The 11,412-nt window shown below is 51.9% G+C and overlaps 1 long non-coding RNA gene across 1 annotated transcript; it reads left to right on the top strand.

Moving 5' to 3' along the window:
* The first annotated feature begins 8,390 nt into the window (after nucleotides 1-8,390).
* Nucleotides 8,391-11,378, top strand: LOC135289817 (uncharacterized). Its single transcript, XR_010352561.1, has 5 exons — nucleotides 8,391-8,823; nucleotides 8,954-9,074; nucleotides 9,659-10,240; nucleotides 10,597-10,711; nucleotides 11,064-11,378. It is a non-coding gene; the product is annotated as an uncharacterized LOC135289817 (long non-coding RNA).
* Nucleotides 11,379-11,412: the final 34 nt, after the last annotated feature.

Here is an 11,412-nt window from a genome sequence, read left to right as displayed (position 1 = left end):
TAAGTAGGGCTTGACAAATCTTCTGGGAATCCACCGGGGTCCTGTATCTGTAGAAACACAAGCATACCCTCTCTCCCACGCAATGAGAGGGTGTAGCCCTCCAATAATTTTAGATTTGGGATTCCGAACAAGTACCAGAGGTCTTTCTTTGAGGTGTGCATATGTGTTGTTGTGAAAGTGCCTTAAGACAGGGGGATTGGGTTCATTTTGAGAGCAATTCATAAAGTTCGTGACATAAAGTACTTTGCACAGTCTCTCTTGGGAAGACATAGTGATTGTAGAATCGTGGTGCTGTTCTAAGATTTTTTTTTAATTTCTTTGTGCAGTCTTTCTTCTACAGATTGCCCTGTTGGATTGTGGGGAATGCCAGTGGTATGGGCAATTCCCCACTGTTAGGTAAAGTCCTTAAAATTCTTGGATGTGAAAGCAGGACTGTTATCGGTCTTAATGTTCTTAGGGACACCTAAAGTTGTGAAAGCCACGTAGAGGTGTTTAATGACATCCCTGGTCTTTTCCCCAGCATGGGGTGACACAAACACTGCCCCTGAAAAGGTGTCTACATTTTAGTTTACCAAAAGGTGGGAAATGGGTTATGTCTGATTGTCATATCTCAAGGGCTCCCAAACCTCATGGACTGATGCCAGCTGCCATCGTTGGCAGAGAGAGGGATTGGCAGTTTGGACACAATTGCCTTGGCCTGTTCTCTGGAGATTTTAAATTGTCAGCTCAAGGCTGGGGCGTTCTGGTGGTAAAAACAGTGGCTTAATTGAGCTTGTGGAAATATGTCTGGTACAATATGTGTGAAAGAAGTTGTGTTCGTGGCCATAGCTAGCAGGTTGGCTCTCTGATTACCCTGTGTGATGGGCTCGGGTAGATCAGGGTGTGACCTGACGTGCATGATATGGTACAGTTGCTCTCAGTAGGAAAGCAGCCAGATAAGTTCTGAGAGCAAGGTGAACATTCTTTTGTTTTGAACCCCTTAACAGGGCATATTCTGCCCACTCGGGTATCCCATCTACATAAGCCAAATCTGTAACTAAATTGAGAGGCTGCTGGAATTTTTTGAATGCTCTCATGACCACAGGAAGCTCAGTGATCTGAGGGGAACCTTCAACAACCTGGACATTGGATTCCCACCTTCCAGGGTCCGGATCTCTCCAAGTGAACGCTGACTTGCGGGATTTTCCCAACCCGTCAGTGAACACGATGAGAGCATTCTTGATTGGAGTTTTATTCTTAAAGGATTTCGGATCCAGATGTAGAGAATCTTTGAAAAACCTGTGTTTTGGGTAGTGGGTTGAAATCTGGCTGGGATAGCTAACTAGTGCAATTTCAAAGTGCTCGTTAGTCTGAAATAAAGAGTCCACTTGATCTAGGTTGAACAGTAAAAAGATGCATGCTGGGTCACACCCTGCAAGGATTTGGAAGTGACATCAGGCTTTGGTAATTAGCTGAGATACCAACTCCTGAGGAGTGGTTGTTTCTTCTGTGGCTGATGCAGAAGAAACAACCACTCGATAATAAGCAATGGGTCCTTGGACACGTCATCCCATTGGAAAATGAGAGTGTGATGGGGTGGTGGCTTACCTAGGATTCCCACGTTCAGCAGGAGGGACCGGTCTGTGCAATGGGCCTGACAGGACAATACAGCAGTGGCGACCTTCTCCAGGGCCTGGCACGAGGTGTTAGGGCACGAGGAGAGGCGAGGTCATGGTCGCCATGCAGGAGATCAGAAATGGGCGCCAGCTCCTCAGTGGTGAGGCCCAGGAGTGGTCAGACCCAGGTGCTGACTCCAGAGATCTGCTGCAGGTCCCGCAGCGTGCGTGGGTGGTTTTGGATGGTGAGGTGTTGTAGTAGGGCATTCCTTCCTGTAATCTGGAATCCTAGGTATTTCCAAAGATTGGAGAGCTGTATCTTGTTAGCTATGATTTGGAACCCAGCTTTTTCCACAGCTGATACTGTCTTTTGAAATTATCATTTCCTATCATGGGCTCACTTTTTTTTAGAAGCCACTGGAATTCTGGACCTCAGTAAAGCAAGGGGAAGCACTGGTGGCCACTTCAGTGAGTTTTCCTGGCCACTTTTACTCATTTCTGCTTTTAGACTCTGATTTGTTCACTCAGCCTTGCTGCTGGGAATGACCTCCATGGGCTGAGTAGGTCCCATTTAACTGGGAGTGTTTTACATAACTTTTGTACAGTTTCAGCTATGAAATGAGAATCTCTATCTGATGACATTGCAAAAGGAATTCCTAATCTTAGTAGTTTTTGTTTTATTATTACTTGAGGTGATTCTTAGGGTTGGGTTTTTTGTTTGTTTGTTTGGGGTGTTTTTTGTTCTTTGTTTTTTGTGGTTTTTTTGTTGTTGTTGTTGTTGTTGCTGTTGTTGTTGGTTTTTTGTTTTGTTTTGTTTTGTTGTTTTTTTTTTTAATGACAAGAAAAAGCCTCTGGGCATGCAGAAAATGGGTCCACTAGACTGCAGCAGGATTCATGGCTGGACAAGGCCATGACATTCTCCTGTGGGAATTGGAGAACCTGGCCTGCAGTTTACAGAGTTACTCTGAAGACCATGTACTGTCCCCGGAACAAGACAGACCATGTGCTGTCCTCAAACAGATACACCAAGCAAGAAGGAGCATTGTGCCCAGATGAAGCCAAATGCCAAGCACACACAAGTGGGAACTGCTAATTTGGCACACCTTAGCTAAAGATGCTTATGGTGTGACAGCCAATCAGTAATTAACATGCATGTGTGAATGCAGCTACTGAACCAAGGAGCATTAAGCATTAGTGGCGTGAGACAGTATCTAGGGAAGGATAAATGTGCCAAAGTTGCTTAACAGAGCAGAACAGCATGTAGCCACAAGGGCTGTGAGTGTCGTTCCTCGGCCGACTCTCCGTGGGACCCTCTTCCCTTTGGCGCCTGTGAACAGGGACTCTCTTTGCTGAAATGCAGTTCGCTTAAATGCACTTCCCCTAAATGTGGAAGACTCCGAGCATCAGGTTCCCAGGCATAGCAGGAATCTATGGATGCACTAATGGAGCACTAACATTCTCACCCTGCTCTATTTACTTTACATTTGAATACAGGCTGGTAGGAGAAGAGATCTGGCTTTGATTTCTCCCCAAGTTACCTGTTGCACTTTCAGCTTAGGAGTACATGTAAAATGCAGCTAATCACTCTCTCTACCCATGAATATTCCACCAGTGGACTGACATAGAGAAACATCCTTTTTCTCTTTCTACCTTCCCAAGTGGTGCCATAATGAACAGGAGACTTGCAGAAATCACACAGAAAATCACCAAAATTGCTGAAATTAACACTCAATTCCATGATAAATGATTGTGAGAAAACACTTGACAGCATCACTGAACAAACTCAAGCTTGGGAGAGAAACATGCATTTTAGCACTGATCAAGGGGAAAGAAAAAGAAATGCTGTAAAAATTCCAAGTGGAAGATAAGGAGAAAGCCAGGAAGCACAGGAAGAACAAGGCCCTGTCAGATGAGCTGTGGAAGGTAACTTTGTGCCCCAGCTCTGTCAGAGGACGTTCCCTGTCATTGGTGCAAGCAGCTGGAGACAGAATTACTGCTTGATTTGGAGGCCACAGTCTTGGTAAGTGCAGAGCTGGTTCAATAACGTGACATGAGGGAGTTCCCCCAGAGCAACTGGGATGCCTGAAAGAAGTGAACAGCTCACCACAGCCCGGCCCCTCGGCTGCTTTTCCTTCTGACCCTCCTGGGGAGGCTCTGACATTTCCTCTTCCCTGATGGAAGTGCAGCTGCTGCCAAGGGAAACGTCCCCATACTGACTCAGTGTTCCCTTTGCTTCCCAATGTCCCATCTGCTGTCCCTGTCCAGGAGAGCTGCTCTGCATGGGAGGAAGAGACCCAGGGAGAGCCTGGGAACATGGGGGGCTGCAATCCCTCCTGATCTAGTTCTGTTTATGGATGGGTAGAGTTAGACTTGGATAGTTACAAGTGTAGGGATATTTACATACATTGACTGATATTTGTATAGGTGTCTATGTATGTATATTGTTATATTGTATAGTGTTATATTGATGCATGTATATTGATCTGTTTACATCTGTAGTTATATTTACATACTTGTACATTTGTGTAGGTAGTTCTATTGCTGGAGTTGTATGGATTTTTTTGAATCGTCCATTGATATTAGTACATTTATGTTTGTTATGTGTGTATTATATGTCATATATGGAATAAAATATGTAGTACATATTTACATCTATATATTCTTATGGATATGTATGTATTTACTTCTACTTAAATATATATGGAGTTGTATAGTTCTAAAATTGTATTTATTTAGTTCTGAATCTAAGATTCTTTAGAGAGGGATATTGATATTCCTGTATTTGTATACGGACTGTAAAGTGGTAGTAATGTGCAAAAAATTTCATTGTTAAACTTCAATTCATATTTGCGTATAGTGAGTTGTTGTAGAAAGTTGCAATAAACTAAACTTTTTAACTGAAGTTGATATTTGTATATATTTACAAAGCACAATTCTCACAAAAAATTAGATTTTAAACTTAAATGTATATTTGGATGTTCATACATTGGCAGGACAATTGTAGCAAATTAAAACAAATTTAATTTTTAAACGAAAGGGTTTTTTATATATTTCTACATTACTAGTGCAGGTGCAGGTGTAGCTATCTGCAATAAATGCAATGATTCAATTGAAGGAAGTGTAGATTTGTGCTACCCAAAGCCAGGAGCAGATGGAAATGCTGCAGGATTGGGCCATGGAAATCCCCGGCCATGGCCAGCACATGCCCCACCTGCACTCAGGCTGGGCACGGGCAGCGCAGGTTTGGGATGGCAGCAGAGCCACACGTTGGCTCAGCACTGGCTGCCAAGGCCTGCTGAGAAAACTCCGGGACTCCACTGAGAGAAGAACTCCAAGCAGGAGCCACCTGGAGAGGACAAATCCACCCCCCATCCCACGGGCAGCTCTTTAGGAAGAGCTCCAAGTGTCCCCCTGAAGCTCATCCCAGAGCCCAGAAGCCAACAGGGATCCTGAGCCAGCTCCGCTGCCTTTGGCAGCACTTGGGCAAATGAGCTGCAGCAAGGGGGAGGCAGCAGTGACTGGGACTGCTGCAGGCTGGGGATGAAGGAAGGGCCACGGACACAAGTGCTGAGATGCTCCAAAATCCAGAAGGAGGCTGGAGAACTGGGAAGGAACAAGTTCTGAAGGCACTGAAACAATGGAAACCCCTTGTGTGAAGTTCCCTGAAGGAACTCCCAAGGACACGGATGCTATAATAAGTAGTACCAGAAGACACAAATGCAGTAACACCAGGAGATGGTCTGTATGACCCACAGGCAATGGCTTAGAAAAAGACCAAGTCTATATTTTATATCTCCTGTTTATTATAGTATCTATATTAAAATATATAATATGTAGTATATAGATGATGAATTACATTTATCATAAATTCATATGTGTTGTGTGATACATTTTGATATGTTTTGATAAATATTTTTATTTCATACAGTTTTGATATATTCCTCCAGCCTGGAGAGTGAAGATGTACAGCAGTCCAAAACCTTCTGCCCACACAGCAGTCAGCCCCGGCTGTGTGCATGCACACCCACCCACTGTCCTTGCTCTCCTCAGCACCTCAGGGCTGCTGTTTGCACAGAACTGGGATGAATTTAGCTCGACAGAGCCACAAGTGGGCTGTCCAGCTTGTCATGAACACTCATGTGGCAAGGAACAACACAGAGCTCTTAAATCACATCATCACATGTCCTTTCATTCCTGCTGGGCACTGAGGAACTCTCAAAAGCACCAAAGACACAGAGAAGAGGTGAAAAAACTGGTATCATGCTACTGCTGGTATCCTCATGGAGGAAAATCTGTTGGGTTTCTTAAGGTTGTAGTTTTCCAAAAACTAGGAAAAAATCCTACTGCTCAGCACCAGTAGCTCAATTGTGAATGATTTTCTTGACTTGGCAAAGCTAGGATGTCAACAGTGGACTCCGTCCTTGGTTCAAATCACCTGCCCTCATCTGCAGACAAAAGCACCACCACCAGCAGAAGCTACATCACTCAATTTTCTCAAAAAGCTGTGTAACATTTTTGAGAAGAAAGAAAAACATGTCAGACTCTGTGGATTAATGACAGGACTCTGTGAAACAGTTGCAAAGCAAAGGGCAGCAGCTTCTCTCTAGGACACTCCTTGTGCTCCAGGGCAGCCGGGCTGTCCCAGCTGCCCAGGACCCGGCGCTGAGTGAGCTCTGCAGAGCTGCACAGCGGGGAGGCAGCTTCGGGCACCTCAGCCCCTGGCCAGGAGTGGCTTCTTGCTCTGGAGGGCTCCCTGGGGGCAAATGCAGGCTGCTGGCCTTCTGCTCTTGGCCCTAGCCTGGCCTTGCAGGGCTAATCCTGTTCCCTGTGTCACAAAAGTTCCCAGACTGAAATTTGTGCTCCAACATGACAGCCCCAAAGTCTGTGGCGTGTCAGGAAGCTCAGGAATGAACCTGCAGGGCTTGGAAAAGCTGTGCGTCCCCCAGAGCACAAGCAGTTCTCCAACAAGACTTCAAGGCTGAGGGACAAAGCTTCCCCCTTCAGCTCTCCACAGCAGCTCTAGGGAGTCTCTCTCCATTGTGAAATCTCCTTTGTCAGTCTACAGTGACAAGAGCTGGCTGCAGGAGGCATTTGCATTGGAACTCTCCCCAGATGGGGGGAAGAAGAGGTGATTCCTGAGGAAAGAAAAAGGCAACACTGTTTGGGAAAACACCAGCATGAGTTCACTACAACTCCAGGCCAGAAATCCCTTGAATAAAGCAGCATCCATCCATGGGGCAGCACTTTAGCTTTGAAATCAATCTGACAAACCTGCTGCCCCTTCCTGCTGCTGTAGCTGACTCTAAATCACGAGAAATGTGCCAACTCTGCCAAAGACTGGCAGACATGGTGAGATAAAAAGAGCCAGTCTGCTGAAAAGGAGACCAAATGAATGTTTTCTAATGCCCCCTTTTCATCCTTTCCCCAGCCAAGCCAGAGCAATGTCCTTCCTCTCTGTCACCGATGGTGACCCAGGCACGGGATGCACAGTGGGGACAGAGCCCGCAACTGCTCCCAGTGCCTTCGCCACGGGCTTCCATTGCCCTGAAATGCCGTGCCGGGCGCTGCCCTTCCGTGCCGTGCCGTGCCGTGCGGAGCCCGGCCAGCGCCGGGAGCCGCCCCGCCCGCGCTGTGCCCGCGGCCCCGGCTCTGCCGCGCTCGTCCCCGCCAAGTCCGGCCCGCGCCGGGGCCGCGCTGGGCGCGAGCGCAGCGCCCCCCTCCGGCCGCGCGCCGCCGGCGCGGCCGCGGCCGTTGCGCCGCGGGCGTTGCGGCCACAGGCGGCGATCGGAGCCATGGCGGAGCTGCCGCTGCCCGCCGGGCTCAGCGCCAGCGCCTTCCCCGCCAAGCTGTGGCGCCTGGTGAACAGCCCCCGCGTCCGCTCCGTGCGCTGGGACAGCCGGGCCCGGGGACTGCTCGTCGACCGCTCGCTCTTCGAGCGGGAGCTGCTCAGCCCGGGGCCCGCCCCCGGGGGCGGTGGCGCTGGGGCGGGGCCGGTGCCGCGCCCCTTCAGGGCCACGCAGTTCAGCAGCTTTGTCCGGCAGCTCTACCGCTACGGCTTCCGCAGGGTGCCGGGCTGGCTCGGCGCGGCTGCGCCGGGCGATGCCGGGGGCTGGCTGCACTTCAGCAGCCCCTGCTTCCGCCGCGACCGCCCCGACCTTCTGCTCCGCCTCCGGCGCCGGAGCGCGGCCGACAGGCGGCGGCCGGCGGCGGGCCGGGAGGGCCGCAGGCGCCCGCCCTGCGGCTCCCGGCAGCTCCCCGGGGCGCGGCCGCTGCCGGACGGGCGGCACGGGCGCGGCCGCTTCCAGCCGCTGCCCCGGGAGCGGCCGCCGCTGCCGCCCGGGCGCCCGCCCAGCGGCTTCCTGCTGCTGCAGCGGGAGCGGACGCTGCCGGACGGGCGGGAGCTGCGCAGCCCCCGGCCCGGCCGCCTCCAGCAGCGCCCCGGGGAGCGGCCGCTGCTCGCCCGGCGCCCGCCCTGCAGCTTCCACCTGCTGCACCGCGACCGGCCGGTGCCGGCCCGGCGGGAGGGGCCGAGCCGCTTCCAGGAGCTGTACGGGGAGCGGCCGCCGCCCGCCCAGCGGGAGGTGCTGGCGATCCCGCCCTGCGACTTGCTCGGGCTCCACGGGGAGCCGCCGCTGCCGCTCGGGCGGGAGGGACCCCCCAGCCGCTTGCAGGAGCTGTACGGGGGGCAGCTGCCTCCTCTCGACCGGGAGGTGCTCCGGCTCCAGCCCTGCAGCTTCCAGCAGCTGCACAGGGAGCAGCAGCCCCAGCCCCCGGCTTTTGACCCACGAGGTAGGAAAAGAGTTGTAGCCTTGTTTTTCCCAAACGTACTTAAAAGTGACCGTTTGAAGTATTTTTCCACAAGGCTCTGTCATTCTCAGCCAGCAATTGTCAAGCCTATTAGGAAGGGGAACCTAGAAGGCCAAAAAATTCTCTGCCTTTTTTTTCCTGCTTGCTGCCTGTGATGTTTGATCGAAGGCAGCAATAGAGCTCTGTATCCCAGAGCCACATTATGGAGCCTGACCAATGGGTTTGGATTCTTGCAGCCACCCCAGGCACTTCAGCATCCAGTGCTCCACCTGGCACTGCTGGTGCAGCATTAACAGCCTCCAGCTCAGCCCGTAACACACCTGAGGAAGAGCAGTCACCAGCAGTGGATCTTGCCTTTGCTGTGGAGCAAATGATCCGGGAGATCAGGAGATCCCTATCTGAAAGGTCTCCCTCTGCCCAGGTAACTCCATTGGAGGGGAAAGGAAGAGGCTGGGCTTACATGGAGAAGAAGAGAAACTTGCATCCCTGATGTGATTCCAAGAAAATACCAAATGATCTTGAGTTTTCTTTCTTTCCATTGTTCTTTCAAGGGCAATATTAATGCTGTGCCTGAGTCTTCAGGAGGTGAGCCTGTGGACAGAGCTGCAGCAGAGGAAGCCTCATCTGGCACGGAGAGCTGCAGGAACAGTTCCCCAGAGCCCGAGGAGCCTGGTAAGGACAGAGCCCCCCTTGGTTTAGAGAGGTGTGAGATGGCTGCTCTGAGCCTGCCTCTGGCAGCAAGGGAGATGAGCAGAGTTGAGCTCCTGTCTGCAGGGCTGGTGCTTCCTGGTGCCTTTAGTTCAAATCCTGCACGGGCACAACCTCCCCGAGCCCTGCCCTCCACGCTTCTCCAGAGGCTCTGACACTGAGTCCTCTGCTGTGGCAAGGGAGCAGGGAATAAAGCTGACCTTGTGGGAGTTGTGTCACCAAGCTGGATGTCCCAGTTTGGTTCATAACTCAGCCCCACCAGCCTTCAGCTTCAGCCATTTCAGTGGGGACTGAGGTCTCTCTGTCACTGAGACTGTGTTTCAAGCTCAAGACTTTGCTGAGACTTTATCAGGATACTTAAACACTTTACACAGTTCAGTTTTGAACACTTGGAAGGATCCCTGTTCTTTAAAGAGCAGGCTTCAAATTGCCAAGTGAGAGTTTGCCTTTCAGGCCATCTTTTACAGTCCCTTGCAGAAGGACAATTGGTGCTCAAGGAACATTTGCACAAGGGCCAATATTGACTCAGTGTTCCCTTTGCTTTCCAGATCACATGTGACCGACCTCTCCAGGAGGGCTAGCCTGTGTGGCAGGAAGAGACAGAGGGAGAGCCTGGAACATCGGGCAAGTTGAATTCCTCTGTCTCTAGTTATATTTATAGATGTATATAGTTATCTTTGTTTATCTAGGTAGTCGTATTTATAGATTTATGTGATTATATTTATATATATAGATAGAGATCTGTACAGTTAATTTATTTTTGGTTTTACTGGTATATCGTTATAGCTTTAGATATGTTGTTGTAGTTATAGATGTGCACAGTTGCACTTATACCTGTGTATAGTTACATTTACATATATACATTTGTAAATGCCTATTTATATTTGTATATGGGGGTTTAGCTACGTAGATTGATATTTATATACACCTTTTTTTAACCTCTTGCCCTGTTCTGCTTCCTCGCTCACCTCTTGCTTTCCCCCTGTGCCCCCTGTGTCCCCTCTCCCTGGGCTGGGTCCGAGCTGGCGGCCGGGCCGGGCGCAGCAGCAGTTCCAGCCCCGGGTGTCCCTGGAGCGGTGGGAGCTGCCGGTGGCCCCAGGCACTGTCCCCTGAGGAGCTGCTGAAGGACGGTGAGACTGAGGGGGCTGAGGGGGCTGAGGGGGCGGTGGCGCTGAAGGGACGGTGACCCTGAGCTGCTGCTGGGGCTGAGGGCTGTGGGGCAGCCCAGGGCCATGGTGGCACTGAGGTGACAGGCAAGTGGCACAGGCTGAGGGGGTGGCGGGTCTAAGGGGACGGGATGGGTCAGAAGGGACTGAGAGGGGTGAGAGGACTGTGAGGGGCTGGAGAAGCTGAAGGGGGCTGGGGGTTTGGCGAGAGCATGGCGGGGCTGAGGGGATGGAGGGGCCAGCAGGGAGCACAGAGGGCTCCGGGACTGCAGCTCTGCCAGGCCTTGGAACCAATTCCAGAGCCTCCACTTTTGCCACAGCTGCAATGACCACAAGGACAGCTGGAGACTGCCAGGAGCCAGCAGGGAGAAGCCGAGGGCCAGCAGCAGGAGCAGTGAGCGGGGCCCTGCTGCTGCCAGCCTGGAGAGAGCCCGGGTGAGGCCCCAGGGCCGGGGAGGCAGGGTGGGGCTGAGGCTGGCGTGGGCTGTGGCCGTGGGCCCTGCCCATGCTGGGGCTGCTCAGTGCAGCTGCCCCGGCTGGCACAGGGGCTGTCCTTGGGCAAGGCAGCTGTGCCGGCAGGGCCCGGGCGCTGTGCCAGCTCTGCCGGGCTGCCGGGGCTGCGGGACGGTCCCGCCGCGGCTGCGCTCACCACAGCCCGGCCCGTTCGGCTGCTTTCTCTTTCTGACCCTCCTGGGGAGGCTCTGACATTTCCTCTTCCCTGAAGGAAGTGCAGCTGCTGCCAAGGGAAATGTCCCCATACTGACTCAGTGTTTCCTTTCCTTCCCAGATGTGCCATCTGCTGTCCCTGGCCAGGAGATCTTCCAAACTTCATCTGCAGGCTCAGAAGAACCGGTGTCCTTTGGCCACCCTCAGTTCCCTCTGAAGATGGGATCACCTGCAGAGCAGAGGGGACCAGCTGCAGCTCCAGGCCCAGCTCTTACCGGTCACAGCTGAGCCTGTGGCAAGCTCCAGGAGCTGCTGCCATCTCCCTCCCTGTTGGTAGCTCACTCCCTCCAGTCCCCAGGCCCTGCCCATCCACCTTTTTCCCTCCCAGCTCACCCCTTCGCTTTGCCTTCCCTTATTAAACAGTTTGGCTTTTTCATTTGACTCGTGGATCTGTCCATGGAGCTGAAGCA

This window comes from Passer domesticus, chromosome Z (assembly GCF_036417665.1).
Source record: "Passer domesticus isolate bPasDom1 chromosome Z, bPasDom1.hap1, whole genome shotgun sequence".
NCBI lineage: Eukaryota > Metazoa > Chordata > Aves > Passeriformes > Passeridae > Passer > Passer domesticus.
The sequence above is the reverse complement of the archived record's forward strand: the minus strand, read 5'-3'. Positions and strand labels throughout refer to the sequence as shown.